This window comes from Silurus aristotelis (assembly GCF_946808225.1).
Source record: "Silurus aristotelis genome assembly, chromosome: 21".
Taxonomy (NCBI): Eukaryota; Metazoa; Chordata; class Actinopteri; order Siluriformes; family Siluridae; genus Silurus; species Silurus aristotelis.
In genome coordinates this window covers 8644714-8662943 of record NC_139594.1, presented here as the reverse complement: position 1 = coordinate 8662943, position 18230 = coordinate 8644714, and the positions used below count along the sequence as shown (strand labels likewise).

At 39.3% G+C, this 18230-nt stretch overlaps 1 protein-coding gene across 2 annotated transcripts in view; it reads right to left on the bottom strand.

Moving 5' to 3' along the window:
* Positions 1-18230, bottom strand: part of sdk1a (sidekick cell adhesion molecule 1a) — a 236673-nt gene that overhangs the window by 76918 nt on the left and 141525 nt on the right. The gene's annotated exons all lie outside the window — the stretch shown is intronic.

Genomic DNA, 18230 nt, shown 5'->3' with positions numbered 1-18230 from the left:
TTGACAAACCGTGAAATGAAGGTAAAAAAAAAAAGAGGGAAGTTTGCACACCTTCAATTTAAAATGATGAAATGAGATGTTACTTTATCACAAGAAACATGAATCAACTGAAAGTGTAAAAGTTGACGATGGTCAAATATTAATAATGTAACAATTAAATGAATAATCTGCTAGAAATGTTCTCTAGCTGTTATATGCCCACACTCTAATTTTACAACAGCTTTTGGATCATCTCAGTTGTAACCTTCACTCATTTTTCCCAGACATATCACATTGCCAGATTGCTTGGCCATCTGTTTTCAAATCAATCCAATGACTTACTATTATATTAAGGTTCGATGACTAGGAAGGGTCAAGGCAATACCTTGACTTTTTCTTTTTCTGTTTATTTTGCCGTATGCTTATAGTTTATGGGTTGCTGTTCTAAATACACCAACATTACATCTTTAACTTCATTACACTGTAGATGGCACGATGTTTCCTTGATTCATTTGTTTATATTCATCTTCTTCTTCTTTCGGCTTCTCCCATTAGGGGTTGCCACAGCGGATCATCCGTCTCCATACCCCCCCTGTCCTCTACATCTGCCTCTTTCAAACCAACTACCTGCATGTCTTCCTTCACCTCCTAGGTCTTCCTCTTTTCCTCCTTCCTGGGGGCTCCATCCTCAGCATTCTCCTACTGATATACCCCATGTCCCTCCTCTGCACATGTCCAAACCATCTCAATCTCACCTCCCTCACCTTGTCCCCAAAACGTCCTACATGCGCTGTCCCTCTAATAAACTCATTAATTTGTTTATATTAAACCGGGTTAATTCTACCTTCTTCTTTTTTCAAGCTTCAGAGCTACAATGTTTTATAGCATAAGCAATGTGAGCTGCCTTGTGTTTGTCATTTTTTCCTCAACATTTAATACAATTTGTGCTTGATTCTATGGCAAGGTTTTTTTTTTTAAGATCTTTGCTCAGTGGAAGTGTATATCAACCAAATACATATAGCAAATTATTAAATACAACATTAAAAATTAAAAAGCACATAAAAACAGTCTCAAAATATAAAGCTCATGTCCCTACAGTAAGCCAAATGCATGTTGTGGCACATGTGAGTCCGAGTAATCTATTGATGCATTTATTAATGCTTATTTTTTTTAATACATTTTTTACATTTAAGAGATGCTCTCAACTTTGCATTGAATTAATGAGTAGAGAAAAATGAAGGATTTACCTCATTACAAGTGAAAATGTGTCACTCTGTTTCCTTGTGACTGTCATATGCCGTGTCCAAATAGAACGTAGCACGAGAATGTCTTTTATTTGAGCCCCAAATTCCAAGCTAAAACAGGTGGGGCGAACATGTGCTTCCTATTAAGATGTTTGTGTTTTTTGAAACGTGTGTGTACAGAGCAGTGTTTGCCCTCTTCTGCATATCTGAGCTGATTGGCTAGTTTTTCTCTGATTGCCAGAGAAGAGACTTTACTGCCATCACCTCCACCCAGACAACCTTTTCAGCTCTAAATAATGGCATGTGCTGTTTGTGATGATATCTTCAACAACTTCAATAAATTTTTAAACCCTATTCAACTTTGTGAAATGCCATTGTTTTCTGTTTTAGATCTTTAGAAAAGAAGCTGTATTCCTGGCACTCTTGCACATTCTTGACTCTTGACTGCTTACAACAACCTTTCAGTGCTTTAACAATGTAAGCATTTAAATGAGGCACATTTACGTTCAAGCCATCTAATAACAGCAGGTCAAAACGGATGCACACATTTCAGCTTACCACTAAACATAATTGCTCATTAAGATTGAATTATTGCAATGTTTTAGGACATGTAAGACCGCTAAATGTACAGTATGCATTTATGCAGCTTGAGGATTGTTAAAAAAAAAAAAAAGCTAAATATTTTTATCACAAAAAAACTGCAGCTGAGTTTTTTTTTTTTAATGATTAGCACCAGGCATCACAGTCAACCCATAGCGCTTAACGTGTCCCCCCATTAAATAAAAGCAAGCCAAAGATAACAAGCCAACCTGCAAATGATTGTTTTAGAAAGAAATATAAGCTGTAAACCTAGAGGTTGTGTTACAAGGTATTTAAGGCCATATTATGTTGAATCCATCACAATAGAAAAATGTTTTAAGAGGCATGAAATGAGGTTCGGTGCTGCTAACCTTTTCATTTGTAGCTATATTTAAAATATTATATATAAGCCGAAAAAATTATATTTGACCTGCCATGAATTCCAACAGAGCACAGTCTTTTACTTGTTCTTTATTTTCACTACCTGGTTCTGATTGCCTCAGTCTATTACCTGTTTGCTTTTAAATTAGCTTCTCTATTTATACATTCATAGCTCTTGGTGTCTTAACAAAATTTCATTTCACGTTTCTGAGATGTTTTTTATTTATTTTTTTAATGGTCCCTTCACTCCACTTCCAACTCCAAACTTTACTTAGTTTAGTTTTTTATACCTAATAATGATTATCATTAATATTATTATTGATTATGGATGCTCTGTTTTTGATGCTGTTTATTGGCATTATTTGTGTCATGCTAAAGAATTCACTTAGACTTTAACTTTTCTCTCCCACACACACACGCACACGCACGCACACGCACGCACGCGCACGCACGCACGCACGCACGCACGCACACCCAAGACCAATATGAAGAAACAAGACTAACCACCAAGACGAACAAAAAATTCTTCAAAGTTCTTGAGTTTGGAGATAAAGCAGGGATAAAGTAGACATTATGACTTTAGCAGTGATTGTTCAGGTTGTACAATTGGTCTGGCTGATCAGTCATTCATAAAAATTGATAACGGAACTAAAAATTCAACCAAACTTCTAAAAATAAAAATAAAACCTTCAGCATATTCCATTGTACTTATTTACATGTTCTGCACTCATAGCACTGCTGATTTACATTTAGTGATGCCCACAAAACTCCAAAGCTTTCAGAGCTGAAAATGACAAAATGTCCATTAAATAGTGAAGCACAGCCTCCTAAAAAAACAGCACACATAGACACACTTTGTGCTCATTTATGAATCTGTTTTCCGTTTCTTTCTTTCAATTCAGTGGAATGAAATGACTGGGTGCGCAGACGTTTCACAATTTGATGCTGATCAGTCAATTTATGCAAATTCAGGATCTCTCCTAGGATATGTTTTTCATGACTACCACTTTTCTTATGTAAACAATTTAGGCATAAATCTATTCATCTCCCACTCGCACCTATTCAAACATCACTGCTTTTCTTCAGCACTAAAAGACATGAATGTGACACAACGCTACACACTTCTATCCTCAGTTATGTCAAAGAAAACGTTAAAAATGAGGACGTAGCATTTTCTTGTTTTCCTACAGGGTCAAAAAATCAATTTCTATGTGATATTGGGTTACATCAGTATGTTTTTCCTCTCACAAGCAAAAACAAGTCTAAATTATACAGAGGAAAAACACCAGGGACACTAAAATGGCAAATTCATATCAGCTCGGTGTTGGAAATCCTTGCTATTAGCATGGTGCTTATGGAAATTGGCACTATGGAACTGCCTTAAGTTCTAGACTATTGATAAATTTCTGCTTTCTGAACTCCAGGAGTTCGAGGATTAATGACTGGCCAGATTAAACATTTCACAGTGCAGAAATATTACAAAATGAAAATCTGAAAAACAGGGGAAAAAAAGTTGTTTATTTATTTACTTAGTTCTGAAGGTCATGTCTATTAAAGCACCTACACCTCCTGTGTAGCAGGGTGGCACAAACAGTTCAGGTCTGAGCGTCTCAGCTTTCATTCCATTCCCACATGTGGACACAATGACTTTTTGCACGACACAAAGGTATTATTAGATGCCTGGTATCTGCCCTTATTGTGAAGAAACACTGAGCTCTGCCATACTGGGCAAAAGGGTAAGTGGCAGCTTGGAGGGTTTTTTTTTTCCTTGCCTCACCTCAGCACCTCTGTTTTTATTGCCTATGCCTTCTGAAAGGCAAGTGAGTAACGAGGGATCTGTTCAACAGCAGTATCTCCCAAGCTCTGTGATCTTTGACTATGTCAGAAGGCATCAGATACAGCTTCTTTAAGCTTGCTCTGAAAAAAAACCCAACAACCTTATCTTCAAAGACCGTGTCTTTTTCTCCGAAAGCCTAGGCACCTGTTTTTTTTTTGTTTTTTTTTTTTATTTTTCTGAAATTTAATGGCTCATAAATATTAAGATGGATCATCTCCCTCTCTGAGCTTCTTACTGTTTTTTTTGTAAGTATTGTCATGAAATAATTTGCCTAGGTGCATGCATGCTTAGCCAAAAACCATATTTGCATGATGGCTTCCACAGTGGGTCATCCTTCTGCATTGTTTGTAATGACTTGATCTCCACCCTTCTGGCTTACTCAAAGAGTTTGCACTAGGCTGCACAAAAAAACAGGCTGTTTACTTGATGTGTTGGACAAAAAAATAAAAAATGCAAGAATATCCGGCCCTTAATCCTCAAGTCTGTCTCTGGCGAACAATCAATACGGAGACAATTTCTCTGTGTGGCGCGCCCCTGCTGCCAATAGAGCCAGATTAGTCACACATTAATTATTCGAGTGTACAAAAGGCTTTGGAGTAAAAAAAAAAAAAAAGCAGTAAGCATGTGGTGCTATGTGGTGCATGCACCGAGGGAAGACGAAAGACCAGTCAAGTACATTTTTAATCGGGTTTCTCTGAAAATATGTTTAATAATCAGCATGAAGCGAACAACTGTAAGACATTCTGTTTATCTGTAGAATATAAAGTGAATAGAGCATTAGGAACAACGTGTGCCTACAATTCTATAAAGAACACTACAAGAACAAAAGCATTGCGACAACTGACTTTTCCAGCCATATGTGGTTCTTCTTTCAACGGTTATTACAATATTAGGGGCACACAATTGTATAGGACGTCTCTGAATTAAGTAGTATTCAAATGTTCACTTCACTTGAACTGTGAGACGCAAACCTGGTCACAAAGCCAACTTCATGAAGATATGCTTTAGATGGTTTGGAATGGAACATGTCGAGTGGCTTACTTTAGAGCTCTGACGTCAACACTACTAAACAAGATGAATGTGCTGAATAAACCTCAGACCTCCATCACTACCTGACATTACTTTTGTGCAGCTAAATGAGCACAAATCTCCACAAGTACACTCCAAAATCCAGGGGAACATCTTCCCAGAAGAGTGGAGGTTATTAGAACAGCAAACGAGATTAAATGTGGAATGGGATGTTCTAAAAGCACATATGAATCTTATGCTCAAGTGTCAACAAACCTTCACTGGAGCCTGTACTATTATATATATAATTTAATATATAAACACACAGTAGGGTTTCTTAAGATGCTCTAAATAATAAAGCAAATAAAGGTTTTCTATGTAGAAAAACATTTTCTACAAATAGCATTAAACAGTAATAGAAAAACAAGTATAGTGAAGTAAAAATAAGTAAAGCCAATTTTTGCCAGCGACGACCCTTTTAGTTTTTATAAAAATGCGTCAACGCTCTCAGGTACATTTTGTGCACATTTAAAAGTTTTTTTTCCTGGAGAATCTTCCATATTTCGGATAAGATCCAGTTTATTTATTTGGGATGGAAAGTGGACTGTTATCTGATATGTTACCTTAGAAAAGTAGTACTTTAGCAGTGGCGGCATTGTGTTTTTCTATATAATAGATAGATAAATATCGATCACATATTTGCACAGTGGTGCAACTTTATCTCATTTATTTATTAAAATTAGTGTAACTTTACTAATATACACTACATGTACATTCTTAGGAAAAAAAATCTATATTAAACATATAGAAATATATCTGCACAGTACTGTACTTTTTTTTTATAAACTATTATTTGAATTATAACAGCTAATTAAGGGTACACTACATGCACATCCTCAGGAAAAACATTAAATATATAAAAGACATAAAATATTACAGATTGTGGTTCTATCTCCAAGTGTGTCATTGTTTTATTAATTCATTTTTTTCAGATGTTTGTATTCTCATAAAAAAAAAAAAATGTAATAAAATAAATCTTACCATGTGATTTACGATTCCTCTTGCTTGCTGTCCGGCAGCAGAGGTAAAAAAAAAAAAGACAAATAGCAGCCAATACATTGAGTATGTTTAAAATAATAATAATATTTTTAATTGACTAATTTGTTATATATATATATATATATATATATATATATATATATATATATATATATATATATATATATATATATATATATATATATTTTTTTTTTTTTTTTTAAAGGTTAATTAACTACTAAAACTACTTGCAAATGACTAAAAACTTAAGATTAAAAAATAAAATTTTGACACACACACACACACACACACACACACACACACACACACACACACACACACACACACACACACACACACACACACACACACGTTACAGTATGTAAACCAGAGGCATGTGTCTTCTACACAAGGCTGTTTTCTGGAAAGAAAATATCAAAGTTGGACTGGCTTTTAGTGGCACATACATCGGCTCAAACAGTCACCCGGAGGTTGGCAGGAATTTGCGAGGCAGTAAATTGAAACAGAAGGGCCTTAAATTGCAAAGCTGTCCTTGTTTATTTCCCCTTCTAAATCAACGCTGTGGCCTTAATTTAGACAGTCCCTAATGAATTCACGTGAAGCGTGAAAAGGTGATCTGATAACACTTTTTTAAGTGGAAAAAAAACAAACCGAACAGCAGAACAGCTGCCAGATTGCTTTAAAAAAAGACAACAGACATTAAAGCTATGAAATATGCAATGCTTTAGAGACAAGGAGCTTCAAGGAGCAAGGTTTAGTCAGAGACAAAATTTAGCCAGATGAGCCTGAATTCAAGCACCAGACAGAGCAGAGAAGAAAATGTTGCTGTGTGGAAGAGATATGTATATGTGTGTGTGTGTGTGTGTGTGTGTGTGTGTGTGTGTGTGTGTGTGTGTGTGTTTGTGTGTGTGTGTGTGTGTGTGTGTGTGTGTGTGTGTGTGTGTGTGTGTGTGTGTGTGTTTGTTTGCAGATAATGCCTGGAAGCTGAATATTTGTCAGTGGATGCTTGGAGGGTTTGGGTTAAACACTAGGATTACTGTATGTGGATCTGTGTTTGGCTGCTGGTGCAGTTCAATTCTGTGGCTGCGGCCAGTCATTAGTCCGTAATTCCACTAGGAACAGTGATTTTTGTGCTGTTAACCACCATGATACTGACCAAGAACAATCGCCAGAAGGTCGACGCCATGGAACAACATGCTGATTAACAAAAAAATTATTGATAAAAATGGAACTCAAGCAAACGTTGTATAACCGTAAATCTAGTATAACAAACTAACAAATCAAAACCCCCCCAATGATTTTGATTGAAATACATTTATTAATATTCACAAATAGCAGCATGATGTATCAATATATGATTATCAACATTATCATTATAAATGATAATTATTTGCCTTTTTGAGGCTGTGCCATGTCATAATTTAGGAATTTGCTTTGTAAATCATGAACAATGTGGCCTCTTAATCACATTACCTACTGTATGGACACACAAATGAAATGTTTCTGACCTGTTTCTTGATTTGTTTGTTTTTTCATTATTTTCTACAACTAAGAAAAACCCCCACAATGTTTCAAAATTTCTACTTTGTTCTAGATTTCTTACAGTTGCGGGCCAATAAGATGATTTTTTTGGCATGTAACAGCCGCAAATGAGGATGCTGGAAAGTGTGTTCTGACAACTATCCTGTCCTAAAAGACTGCGATTTTGTGACAGCTGGTGAGATTGTTGATTGCAAGCAGAATTCTGTCTTCCCATCAAGCTGTACTCTCATGCTTGTCGTGTGTTGGCTTGGTAAATAGAGATGGCGCTGTGGCTGTTCCAGACGGCCGTGTCCCTGCGGGCTTATGTCACTTGTTGTGCCAGGTGATCAGCCTGGCACGCAGCGCTCCACTGGGCTTTGTGGCCTTTCTCTTGTCGGCAGGCCCTGAGGGGCAGAAGTTGGTGCTCAGCTCCTGTTTAGAGACACTCCATATAAATGCATGTGAGCAGCACCGGTGGCCCAGACTCCCATGCACGTCCATGGAGGTTACAGCAAGACGTCGGGATGTTGCTGATCCATATTCATTGCCTGTTCCTCACTATCAGTTAGGATGTCTTATTCCTCTCGCCTCCTTCACCATCTCCCTCTGGGGAAATGTGGCCCAGCATTACACAGACTCAATTCAATCAGTGGAGCATGTCAGCATCGCTTGGGCTTTCGGAGGATTAAAAAGCAATGATCACTTGTGTTCGACCTACAGTTATCCTGCGAGTCTTCCTCCTCCCGAAACCGCCCAATCAAGCTTCAAATCCAAGCAGAGGCTTACAAGCACCCCGGCCTGTGATTAGGACTTTCTACAGCCATCACTGGGAGAAAAAGCAGAACTAATTCTGGCTTTGATTCCGCTAACATGACTGATTGGCTCCACTTGTGACTGGTAGGCTGGCGAAAGTAACAGGTAGCGGAGTGAGAGAGGCTGTAGATTTTCCTGACCGGTCCAGACCCTGAGAAATAGCCGATCACCTGCTGGGAGGACTGGGGGAGAGTCTTGGCACGAACTTGGCACGAACTTTCGGAAAATGTGCATGCATGGCATGTGGTAGGTTAAAAGCTCGGGATAATCAGACCAACCGCTGCTTCGGTTTGTTTTTAAATTCAAAACTCATCTGTATATTTTTAAGAGAAATGAGAGGCAGCGCTGAAATCTGCCCTCTCGCACTGCAGAAATCCCAGCCGCGAAAAACCTCTATGTCTAAATACAGAAAAGACCATTTCATAATAGCTGTTCCTGACGCCATAAAATCCTGCGGTCTTTGGCTTTTAAAGTCAAAAGCTACAAAAGTAGTTCTGAAGTGAAATATTAAATGCGCCACATGAAATGTGTCGTGAAGAGAGACAGCCGTTCCCTGTGCGTGACTGTGCAAAATATCAAGCACTGCTGCATGCCAATAAGGAGAGATGAAGGGCGGGGAAACTTCCTGTCCTTAGAACGGACTGAGACAGGTTCATAAAAGGATGCTCTGCTGCATGGGCTACCATAAGAACTGTCAATCAACGCGTTTCTTCTTGACATTTAATACAAAGATATAATACACAACACAGCGACTCGGAAAATAGGGACGAAGCCTGTGATTAAATTAGTCATAGCTCCGTCTGACACTGTCTGCACCCTTTCTGCCAAGTCCTCTTTCCAGTCTTTTAGAGACGCCGCTGCATATGCATTTAAAATTCCAGCATGGGGACAGGTGCAAAAAGCATCAGCGTTCCAACTTACATCAAGTGCAGCCAGACACATGGCAAAGAGAATAAAAGATGAAGCATGAAAAGCTTGTTAAATACCTAAAGTCTACCTCAATAAGTTCCCAAAAGTTACAGGAGGCAGGACTCACTGTACTCTTCATCCTCTAGTCCAGAAATGATTGGCATTCCCGTCTTTAACAAACTTCCTCATGGATTAGCACCTTTTGTTATTCAGAGTCTTATGCACATGCTCGTGTCCTCTTTCTCAAATTCTCTATTCTCTCTATGCTAAAAAGAAATCCCTCGGCCGTCACTATTGATCCTCCATCCCACCACAGCACAAGGTTTATCAACACTTGGCCTTATTTTCCTGAAAAGACCAGAATGGATTACGTGAAAAAAATAAATATCCCCTCTGAGATCACGAGACCTTCAGAAACCTTTTCAACGTTCCGTGACAATCGGTCCAGCCGACAGCTATGGGGCAGGCACCTAAACTTTAAAAAGCGCTGGCATTTCACCTGGAGAAGGGGAGCTGCTATTATGATCCGGGTTCACTTCTGCTACTAGAGAAAGAACTACGCATACACATGTATACCTCGTGCTGTGTAGTCCATGATCGGAATCTGAAATAGCTTTATTATGATCTCTGCTTTGTTCATTTCATCAAAGCGTGCAGCTGGGGATAAACACAAGTCACCAACTGTTTAATTGAAGAATAAAATATTTTCTCATCACTAAGCAAATTAGGGTGAACCCACTCTTCCCATGGTTCATCATTTGAATTTGGTAAGAAAACAAAGCAGTACCATTGTGGTGCTTCGGAGTAAAGCTCGCTGTCGAGCCCAAAACAAAAATAAAACCCCAAACGAAAATAAAAATGCATGACATTTGGGTTTTATTTCAAATTGCAACACTGTCAATTTCAGTCACTATTTATTTAAAGAGGGAATCAGTAGTTCCAAATTGAAAGCAATTTCGGAGAAAGATCGACAACAGCGAGCGCTTTAGCACAAACGAATTACGTACACTTGTACAAGCGGATGAAATGTTGGCATCGGAACAGTAGCACTAACACTTTGGTAGCACCAAAACTTTGTTTTCGCTCATTACAGTTTGAGGAAAGGCGTGTTTGCAGCTCATTGACTAGCCTTTATCCATTTGGTCTAATGCACAGATTCAGCAAATGACAGTTGGCTCTGTTCTACTAGAAGGGGGAAAAAAAAGCACTCCTCGAGCTCAAAGCAGCCTTGTGCGAAATTGTAATCATTTTAAAAGGAGCGAAATTGCTTTTTAAGAGTTACACAAGCCTGCCTATTGAACGCATGCCAAATGAAGAGATGCGCCTATTCAGAATTCACTTGACTACAAAAAAAAGAAGTCTTTGAAATCCTTCATCAGCGACCTGTTCTTTTTTAGCTCTGTGAGCGATTTCTTAGCGCCACAAGCATTATGCCTCAATAAACTAAACTGTGGTACAACACATACGGTGGCCTCAATGCTCTCAAAATATCCCCCGAATGAAATAAAGTGGCTAATTTCGCCTTTTATCTGCAACACAAGATCTGTTGGGTGGATTCATCCTCGCGGTAGCCGTGGGGGTTCGAAGGGAGATGGCACTGCTAGAAATCTCGCCGGCTTAAATGTTACACTCCTCTACACCAATCTCCCATGTTAAGAGAATTTTTTTTTTCCAGTCCTGTGCTACTCCTCGCCAGGGACATCATTACTGAGTTCCATCTCCCTGCAAAATTACAAGCCAGGAGTGGACTGGACTGGAAATTAAACCACACAGATAAGAAGGAGGATGGTGCGGTGCAGTGAGGTGGAGTGGGGTGGTGAGGTATGGATCGGTTTTCACCTCTTCGAGCTGTCTGATGGGGAGACAGCACTAGATATTTCCTAGAACTTTTAATATTTAAGTGAGGGCCGATTTTCTTTTTCAATATAGACATGGAGTCCATTGCTTCTTTTTCCCGATTATAATAAACTAAGACGAAAATAGTGCGAGACAAGTCAGGGTTTGCAAAGTTGCCTGTGCATTGTTACCAGGCTTAGTTTTGAAAATCCTCTGATAATTACAGGGCTGTGCTAAAGCACTTATAAAAATGATCCAAGCAACAGCTTAACGCATTGTGGCGTTCTTATGTGGATCGGCATGGACTAAAATAATCATAAAGACTCAATAGCGCATAGAAAATCAACCAATTAATACAAGTGTGATGTGTCAGGTACAGAAAAAGTAAACAGTGACTGGTAAAATGTAAACAGTGAAAGACTAGATTAAAACTCTAATTTATACACACATACAAAGAACACACACACTAGTCTTTTTACTTTCAAAAAGAACGTTCATTGGCATAATTATAAATGTAGCGAATTAATGCTTTCCTATAATTAAAACAGTTTTAAATGTACACCTTTTAGCTGTTTTATTCTTTCAATTAAATGATACAGGGTTTGTAAAAAAAGAAAAACGCACACACACACACACACACACACACACACACACACACACACACACACACACACACACACACACACACATACACAATCTTTACAATCTTGCTTTTCTCCTCTGGCATCTCATTTGCACAGGAGCAAGGTAATAAAAGTCAGGGAATAGAGGCCAAGTTTAACGGCCGCACATGTTTTCAGTTTTCGGTCTTACTTTCTGTCTGAGCTTCCTGACCGCGTGAAAAGGGGATTCCTACAGGCAGGGAGGAGAGAGGGAGGCAGGATTCAGAGCCAGTGATTTTGCAAAAGGTTAACGATCCAGTGGCCAGAGGGCTGCTCTCCAGAGAGCGGATTAGTGATGGACCACAGTACTGTGGGGTAAAGGAAAAGCCTTTTAAGAGGTTCAGGATAGTAGGCTGATTTCTTCTTCTTTTCTTTCTCTCCCTCTCTTTCTCTCTTTAACCACACACACATGTACACACTCACTACTGAGCCATGCTGGATTTCCTGTCTAAATGTTAACCACACAGTTCCTGCCCCAATAAACAGCAGTCAGAGGCAAATCTCAAGCTGCCATTTGCCCAATAGATGGGGGGGGGGGGGTGTGGGCAGGGAGTCCAGGCTCTTTTTATGACCACACAGGAAGACAAGAGTCAGTAGGGAACAAGACTTAAAAAGCTTCTGGTGGGTAAATGAAAAGGGAGAACCCACTGCTTGTCATAATGGCATTCGTGAATTTCATAGATTCCAAATCATCCAGTAAAATGGTTTCAGAACAAATCCAGATGTGCAGAATTGCGGATGAAAGCAGAGGAAGAAGCGTTAAAGGTAATGACTACAGGCTTTTCCACTCCTGCATTCTTTCCATCTAGCAACGGCAGGATGGTCGTCATCGGTTGAATCGCAAAAATGCCTGGGTCGTCTTTTAAGATGTCTTGCAACAGTTCCTCACTGCGATAATATCTACTGATGGTCCCCTAAAAACTCCAAATGGCGCCGATCCTAAATATAGTATCGTTAAAACAAGCACGAAAGGGCATACTTCCATTGTATATCTGAGCTGTCACACACTGTAAATCCGTTTAAAAAAAACTCATCACAGACTTAAGATATTCTATTGTACTGCTGTCCTTGGGATAAAATGTAAAAGCACATACCAATAATATTACAGCAAGTGCGCTTTTATAGACATTACATTAACAGCTATTGTTCCGATAACGTTACAAAATAGCTCTCGGAATAGCACTGGCAAGGTAATTCGGATAAAAAGATAGCACGAGGGACGGCAGCTGTCTGCCTCCGAATACAGAGAGGGGCCACGAATGACAACCTGAATTGCGAGTGCGTTGAGAGCAGAAAGAGCAAACTAACGGCATGAGCAGCCGGTGTTTAATAGTAACAGAATCAAATCTGGATAACAAAAGAAACAAACCCTCAACTGCTGCCGGATCTGCACAATTATACAGGAATACAAATGTGTTGAAAGAAGGAAAACCTGTGTTGATTTGAATCGGTGTACAGCTCTGCTCTGTTACTCTGACACTAATGACATAGCTCATTATAATTACAGATAAGAGCCGCTTCCTCGGTGCTGCAGCAAACTGGATTAGACAAGAAGAGGACTTCCGGAGCTTATCTAGACCACGAAATTGGCACTGTACCTTGTTTTATCATAATCATAAAACAACCTCGCGTGTGCAAAGCAAGTTGGATTCGCCAGAGCTCATTTGCGATGTACTACGAGGCCATTATTTTTAAACATATACATAGATCTCCAGAGATGCTACACCGACAAGCAAAATGCCTTACTTTGCTTTCTAGAAATAAAATTGCACATCGATGCCAGACCTCCTGCTAGCACATTATCATAAAATGCCATACGATGGTGGACTGCTTGCAACATGGAGGCCTGCATACAGCTGTGTTTCCCAGCTGGAACAATACAGACACTTTACAGTGAGACAGCTACTGTCTGTTTGTTGGCATGAAATGGGACACAGTGATAACTACAAGCCCACATACTGTAGTCGCACCAGTTACCGGGTGCATTCAACACGCATTTTTTCACTAGTTAGGCAACATTTTGCCAAATATTGCTCCCAATTAAACAGTGCTAATTTGCCTGCTACTGTTAGTCAGTTGGTGTACTACAGTCAATGTACATGCTATAACTGTAAATGATCTAACGTGCGAAAAAGCTGCAACCTGTTCAGATTTTTAGAAAAGTGCAATAGGATTTAAACTGACTTGCAAGCTGAAATGTCTAGGAAATGTCTACCTCTGTCTAGGAAACACAATCTAAAAAAAAGGCCTGTTTAATTCCTATTCAGGAGCATTTTTTTGCTCAATCCTGACACTAAATCTACATGATTTATCACAGCATCAACATTGCATGAATCAGCACTTCATTTTAAATGAGCTCCATTGTGTATACATACAGGTTTTGACTTCAGATCATCATACGCTGACTATACTGTATAGTTTACTGTTTTAAGAAGGCAAATATACATCACTTATAAAGTTTGCTAACTGACTTGTAGCTTGAACGCACTGAAGGCAAAAATGAAGTAATCCCAAGCAACGACTTCACACAATTCCAAGGCAAATGACTAACACCGATTAAAGGCGCTGAAACGCATTGAACGTCTGCTTGAAGTAAAATATAAATACAAAAAAAAAACACAGCAAAGACATGTTTAAATAAAAAATAAGACTCTCAATCAATGTTGTTGGCCCCGGAGGTGTGAATGTACAGCAAGCGTTGGATATCAAAGCAACTTTGTTAGTCATCATTTCAAGAAATGTCTCATTCATGTCACATAATGGGACCAAATTGCAAAGAGCTTTAAAAAAATAATATGGTTTGTTCTAAAATGCTAGAAATGGGCTTATGCAAATTTAATACCTGGCCTTCAGCTGCATAAATTCGCAGGTGTAATCTGTAGTCCTGCACTACAGACGCTGAATGTGTATATTTTGACATTTTTTCACTGCGTTTTCCATTTCTCCACTGTCAGATTCTCTGTATTCCATATTAATAAATCAGATCGCACGAGTTCTTTGTTTGCGTATGTCTTCGTGGTTTGTACAGGCAAATCTTTACTAAATACAAACAGAAAACTATTCTGAAATTTGGAATAAAAATATTGGATTAAATATATAAAGACTGGCTGTGATGAGTCACGTTACAACAATAACACATCCGTTTTTTTTAATCATTCTGATTGTTCTAATCATTAACAATAGATGTTAGTGCTGCATCTGAGTCATAATTTGGAGGGCAAAGACAAAAAAAAGAGAAGATTAAAAAAGGACATTGTCAACTCCTTAAACAACTGTTTAATGCAGTGAAAGCCACAAGAGCCTCTGCTTTCTTGACTCATGCAAAACAGATGTCTGTTTATTTTACATCCTAATTATGCCGCCTTGTATTTCCTCGCGAACAAAATAACTCAGACGCACAAAACCCAACCTTGAATGCTCTGTTTTTCGTTTGGCTTTTGTAGCAGGAACATCACAACGACGCGAAACGCCTACTTTGCTATATTTGCAGCCGCAGCCGCTACCTCAACGTGACCTACTTCCACCAACAGCTGGGTGACTGACACGCTAAGCGGGGACTTGGACAAACCCGAGTGTAGGCTTGGCTTGACCATGGAGCTGTGGCTTTGTAAGCTTCACAAATCAAAACAACACATTTAATTACACTGACCCTTGTTTATTTCTGGAAAGCCAAGAATCTTTCACCGAAGTGAAAAATTATGATCTCATGTACAAGCTAAATGCCCAAGGGGGCTTGGAATCCATGTGCAAATTGAGTGTGTATGTCTAACTATGCAGTGCGATCTGGTAATCATTTTATTTGGCAAACCTCCACGTTACAGAGTCTTTGTAGTAAAACTACAGTAGCCATAAAATGTGAGTTACTAAGGCCATTATGTAAGATGCCGCATGCATTTTACTAGTTGTTCTAGAATTTACTACGAACCTGCAGTGCAAACTTTACATCAGAATAAAGTAAAATAGTTATAAAATTGAGACTGAGTTTTAATCAGGCAGGTCACAAAACCTGAATTTGTCCAGATTATCAGGCTGAGGATCTGATGCACCAGATCTACTTCATTAATTTACACAACCCATTAAAAGAACGACAATACGAAAGAAATTTAGATAAGAGCAACAAAGTGGTTACTAAGTGCGAGATAAGGCCGCTGTGATTAGCAGGCTGTAATTGAGAGCCGTATCATCTTAAAACATCAAGAGACTCGCTCGCCATAAACATGTTCTATCTTGAGAGCTGATGGACAGCTTATTATTTGTCCGTCAAGTGCACAGTGAAGTCATAGGCCCAGCGAGTCTGCCACACACTAATGAGAAGCAAAAAAGCACAGCGCCTGCAGCAGCTTCACTGCCGTGGCCCTGCGAATCAGCCGCCGTCACGTCCTATCAATCTCCCCTCAAATTACAGGTGACAAGTTATCAAATCTGCGATATTACAAACTAAACAGAGACCTCCCAAAGGACCTATTTGTTTAAGATATAGGCAATTAAACAAGGCACAGCCTGTCAAGGCCGGAGACTGCATGCCACGGCTCCGGAGCTAATTTCATCCTCTTAATGGAAACAAAAAAAAAAAAAAAGCGAGAGAAGGCAGAAAAAACACAGGCAATAAATGTGGTTAAAAAAAAAAAAGAAAAGAAAAAAGAAAAGGTGGCTGAAGGGTGGAAGGTCCCTGCTTTGATGCTTTAATCATCTTGGGTCCCTTGGGTCAGCTTAGAGTGGAGAAAAGCAGCTTTTGTTTGAATGTAATCTGCCAGTAGGAAGAGCATTATAAAAATTTATGGTGCTGTTCATTAAATCGTAACGATACAACACTCCAGATATTCCAGACTCGGCCCTTGTCAAACCACCACCCGTCCACCCGATTCTGAAACAACCCCTCCATCCCAAACCCACCCACTGTTTAATGATCCAGAAGTTCACATGTGAAGACAGAGTCATGTCAGTGGCAGTAAATACACCTGGACTGCTTCCATTATTACTAAAACCCATACTTCCTTTTCCTGTCTTGCTAGCCTAGCTATCACATCCAAACATGCACTGCTCAGGAGCAGCATTGGAACTCCACTCGCACACAATAGCTGCAGGTGCAACTGATTATCATATATCATTGGCAGGACACAAATGCATCCCAGTAATAGACAAGGAAAGAGAAATATGTCTACACTAAGCTGACCTGGAGGGAAAACCCAGTAAACAAGGGGCTTCTTGAGTCCCACAGGTGATCTATTAGTGTGAATCAATACACCTTCACGTGCCGCAAAGTCTCGCTATAGGTTTGTGTTTCATTCTGTACCGCTTGAAGCTGAAGATCATTCGGAAAACAAGAGAAATTACATTAAATTGTTATGGGATGGAGAGGGGGAGGAATTGGCACAACATCTGGCCCAACCAGCTATGAATTTTTCATGGCTGCATATCCAATCCTAACAATGTGTGTTTCTTTTGTTGTGTTTAAATCTCACATGTAATTTCTAATCAGACTGCTGAGAACTCTGCTGACCCTTTTTTGTTGGTGACTGATTTGCCAATTCAGAAGAGGGATAAAACACAGATTTGATTATGCTTCTGTTGGTAAGGTGTGACGTACTGGGCCAATAACAAGCGCAGAGAGTGAGCGTTTCTCTCTTCCAGCACTTTCTCCTATTTCCAAACCTACAAACGGGACTCAGGCACCAGATGCCTAGTCTGTTCATATTAGTGCTGTTCCAATTCTCGGTAGTAAAATCATTAAAAATAAAGACAAATTTGTCAATTATAGATCCAAATGCTACATCCTGGTAATCACTTAATAAACATTACGCTCGGTTCATTTCTGTAAACAAGTCCTGACATCCACAATGCCTTCTGTCTCGCAAATTGTATCATCCATAAAAAAAAATAAATAGGGAAATATTCGACTACAATCGGTTAGCAAGCGATAGGAAATTGTGTGCGGGAGCTAGCTCTGTTCTTAAAATGGTTGATGATGATTTCAGCTGAAAAAATGAAGCAGACCCAAGCACACAGTTGCCTCCAAATGAGATCATTAGTAACAGCAAATAATGACTGAGCTGGTTAGTCGAAGTCTATTTCCTTTGAAATAAATCAAGCTGCTACAATGTGGAAAAAAAATCCCACTGAAAATGCTGGCGAGCGCGAAAGACAGATCACGCTCAGAGAAATAGTTTGAGCCTGGACCCACACGTCTGTGCATTTACCGCACAAAAAAACTCCATTGAAGCACAAACTAATTAATGCCCCAAACCAATAACGAAGTCCTATCAACTTTCCATGCGACTCTTTCCACATACGCTTTTACGCCAGACTCGGCAGGAAAGGCGTCGATGTCTGATGACAGTGTCCCAGGTGCTATCTATTAAGCGTGCCTGATCAGACCTTGCTGTGGTGGCGTTCTTTACCTTA